This window comes from Limulus polyphemus, unplaced genomic scaffold (genome assembly GCF_000517525.1).
Source record: "Limulus polyphemus unplaced genomic scaffold, Limulus_polyphemus-2.1.2 Scaffold398, whole genome shotgun sequence".
Taxonomy (NCBI): Eukaryota; Metazoa; Arthropoda; class Merostomata; order Xiphosura; family Limulidae; genus Limulus; species Limulus polyphemus.
The window spans coordinates 118,105-122,898 of NW_013666008.1; positions in this window are offsets into that span (position 1 = coordinate 118,105).

Consider the following 4,794-nt stretch of genomic DNA (forward strand, 5'->3'; position numbering starts at 1 on the left):
CCTTATTGCTTATTTAAGCATTAATAACATTCATTCATTACCTTGTCTTTGTGGCAGCCATACCTTTTCTAATTCATATAGTTACGGGTCGTCTGAAGGTGATTGAAGATGAGTATTTTATTCAAATATTACGAAAACGTTATAAATATAATTTTTATGATTAAAAAGAAAGTGGATTTTAAATATCTAAAATGAAATATTGATGAATACTTTTTTACAAATACAATGATATTTTTATCCATCATTTTATTTTTTGAATGAAAATACTATATTATTAAATCAATTAAAAGTAGATTAGATATAATTAATTTAAATTATTATCCATCCAAAAACGACTGAGCGAAAAAAAAAGCCAAAATTCTGCTTTAGATAAAAGAGCAGGTGATAATGCATTAACACAATAAAATAAAGCAACTTGGCTTTACTCTCATTGCATGATTTTATTCATGTGTTATAAAACATTCAGCTTAGCTGTTAATTCATCCTAGTGTTCAATGTAACTCAGTGATGATTATTAGGTGAATTAGGAGTCACATTATGAAGTAGATCTGTTCTAAAGATACATAATATTCGGGATAAAGCAAAGTATTTGCTAATTTTAACTACGTGGAAGAGTAAAAAGCATGCATATTTTAAGAGTAATGAGCAACGCGTGTAACTGGTTGTAACTTTGCTTTTACTTTCAAAAATGGTATGGTCTTTTACTAATGAAGGAAGTTCACACTAAAGACACACTCATTAAGAAGAAAAAAATGATGTAATTGTAAATAATTTAGTGTAGAGCCCAAAAAATGAAAAGTAGGAATTGATAATTTCTTCCTCCATTTATCTCTGCTTTAGCCTCCCAGTGGCACAGCGGTATGTCTGCGGACTTACAATTCTAGAAACCGGGTTTCGATACCCGTGGATAGTCCATTGTGTAGCTTTGTGCTTAATTCCAAACAAACAAATCTCTGCTTTATATTATTCTTAAAATACATAAAAGATTCTATAACTTTTAGGTTCATTACCACTACTGTTAAAAATACTATAAAATCATTGCTATTCCATTAAACAAAATTTCGGATCTTCAATTGTTAGATTTAAAGAAAAAGGTTTCTGAATTATTCATAGGAAAAGTGCTCCTTTTTAATTTTGAATAAATTAGATACAACTGTTTCGTCTTAGTTGCATTTGATTTTACTGTTTTAATCGATCTTATTAGTCTTTAACATACTATCTGACTAATTTTTAAACGACACTAATTTCTCTACTTCAGCAAAAATTAGTTGTAGTTTTGCATGCTGAACATCTTCATTTTGTTTAACAATCGGGTCTATAAATAACAATAAAGCGGCATACTTATGGGAACCAACATTTTCGCCAAAGTTGGAAATTATATATATACATATATATAAAACGAAAATACTTATGAATCTTATTGTTTTACTCCTGAATTCGTCCTTTATATTTTTTTCTATATTAACAACATAATTTATTTTAACAACTATGAAACTGCACAAAGTATTTTTTCCATCTATTGAGTATGCAACAGAATACACAAAATCTTAACTCTGCTGGTCTCTTTATAGGCTTAATATTGCTTTCATTGAAAACACTGTTAACGTTGATGAAAAGGTTTTGTATTTCTTTTTTTGCTTTGCGTTCGTTCGGACGAACCTCATTTCATTTCAAAGAAAGGTCTTTTTTTTATGAAGCACTGTAACGTAAAGCCTTTTAAATTACTGACGTCACGGAACAACTTTGTAGCCTATATCAGTGTATTGAATCAGTTATCTGTGTAAGTGTTTCAAGGAAAGTCGTTGAAAGACTTTAGAAGTTACAGTTAAAGCACACATATATATAAAGACATCTGATCTTTAAAATAAATACGCTCATACAAACTCCACTGTTGCTCATATTATACCTCTTGAATTATTCAATAAGTGTAGTAAATGTATATCCATTCAGATTAGGTAACTAGGAAACACCTTATCTCCACTACGGAAATAGTAGTCTCAATCTGTTTAAAATAAAAATCCGTTCATTTGAAAATGTTAATTAAAATGTTTATTGATCAATGTTATTGTGTCACTTTTTATTTATTATAAGAAAAGGATAAATACCATGAATCACCCCGACTAGAATGCGTTAGAATTTAATAAAGGATTTAGTATTTATCATCATAAGTTTCTTTTCACACTTATTTAATAATGAATATATAAATATTTGTTTAACTTGGTATACTCAACAAAGTTGACCCAACCGTCACACTAAGGGCACTGGGTAAACAATCTTAGAACAAAATGAGTAAAACCTATTATACTTAGAAGGTAGAACATAATGATAAAAAGTCTGCATTTGATATTAAGAGGTTGTGTTTATTATATATGGTCAGGAATTGGAATTAAAAAGTGGATGTGAAAATAAGTAGCTTTTGTTTTAGTGTGAAAAATATTAATATTTTGTATTAAAATATGCCAAACAAATCCATAAATACGTTTCAATTAACGGCACAATGTTTGTTTCAAAAGGAATTGCTAAGCCAGTATAATAGAGAAGAAAATAAATAATTTATTAGAGTATTTCAATGAGCAGAATGTTTTGTATGTGTTGGTGCTGCAATGCCCTCTAGAAAGCACGACCTCCTGTAGGACAGCGGTAAGTTTATGGACTTACAACGCTAAATCCGAGACTCGATTACCCGCAGTGGACACAGCAGATAGCCCAATGTGGTTTGATCTAAGAAAACAATCAAAAAGCACAATGTATTATTTTGTGCATCTGCTATTTTTCACCTCAGAAAGTTGAAGTTGTTTTTTTTTTCTGTGATGATGTGAGATTCACCTCACAAAGCAATTTTTTTTCTTTGTTGTTCCTAAATCTCATCTTAAAAGAGCAGAAAATATTTTCTGTGTTGATGCTTCAGTGTAGTTTAAAAACGAAAAACTTTTTTTCTGTGTTTCTGCTATAGCCCCGATAAGAAATTGTTATTTATTGCATATTCGTAATTGTAAAAGTTAAGTGTAATAACATCTACCAGTTTACTATCAGAAAAAAATCACAAAATCGTGCGAATGTGTGGCGTGACTGTTGGTAATATTTAATCACTTTAATCTACAATCAAGCAGTAGCTCACCAGTAATTCAGAGGAGTAATAACGCTAAAAATTTGGTTTAAATACCTTCTGTGGGCATACCACAGGTATCCCAATTTATAGCCCCGTTCTTCACAAACAAAAAGCTACAATCAATATCTATAAAAGTTTTAATATTTCCGGAAACTATATTTTACTTCAAGTCTGTACAGGATATACACTAACAAAACTAATTTATTGATATTGTGACCTCTGCGTCATAAAATTAGAATATAGGTAAATAAAGAATGTGTCTCATAGCTTTTACTTTTTACCACCAGATATCACCACATTTACAGAAATCACAGACTAGTTATTTCATCTTAGAGTAGTTAGGCAGTTTAACACACACTCAGTTGGGCTTGATATACGTATTTTAGAGTTTAGAAATTCTTAAACTAGTTTCAATTACTAAATGCATAAGAGGAACTTTTACTTATATAGTACTTCTCTTCCGATTCATGTAAAAGAAAAAAAAATGGTTTAATAGTCAAAATTTATTATAACATATATATCAGGGGCGTCGCTAGTAGTGTTTGAGGAGGGTGGAGGTCGTTTCTAAAATCGCTTGTAAAACCTAAGTAAGCTCTGTGTCAGTAGTAATCTAGTACATAAACAACACTTGTTGGAGCTCGTAGCAAATAAAGCTATCAACCAAGAAAATGTTCACAACATTTCTTGAACTACATTATAGTTAATCGTTGTTCCGAGGGTGAGGGGGTAACGACCTTCCTTTGAACCTCAAGTATATTTTGATGGTGTCGAAAAATTAAATCGATTGCTGAAAAAAAAAGAAAACTTGCTGAATATGGCGTTATAATTTTATATTAAAACCTTCTTCTTTTGCTAAAGTGTTTCTATGAGCCATGTACTGTATCGTTTGCCAAAGTGTGAGGCGCGCCTCCAGTCGAAGCGCGAGCGATTAGATTAGGGTAGTGTTAATAGTGCAATAATGCAAAATTAAGCATTTTAATAAATATTTTTATTAATGAAAAGAATAATTGTTACAACACATATAGTATTTCAATATGTATTCGTGCATTAAATGTCGTCACTTAACTCGCTTTTTCACTCATTTCAAAAAGAGGGGGAACACGCAAGAAACCATACTTATTAAAGGAGAGCGCGAATGACAAAAGTTTAGGAAACACTGCTTAAAATTATTTTCAAATGTTTTTATTATACAAGAGTACTAGTAATTATTACAAACAATACATGAGTTACTTGGTTTAATGGTTAGCGCCCCTCTTTTGGGCATGATTTAAGTGATAGTCAACACTGTTATTCATTAAGAACAGCCGCGTATGCTGTAGGTGCTGTTGGCTAGTTGTCTTCCCTTTGGCCACCAGTTATAGATAAGGAATGGCTATGCTCGAACCTAATTTGGATATCTGATCTGATATTTTAGTCTACGTGTCGCTTAAGGTGGCTTTCAGAGTCAAAATATCAAATACTATGGACCAGAGTTTCCAAACTTTTGTCATCCACATACCTCTTTATAAATATGGTTTCTTGCGTTCCCTCTCTCTCTTTTTTTAAATGAGTGAAAGAGTGAGTTAATGACGAGATATAATACACGGATACACATTAAAATATTCTAAATGTGTTGTAGTAATTACTTACTATCTTCATTAATAATTGCTTGTTTGTTTGAAGTTAAACACAAAGCTACACAATGG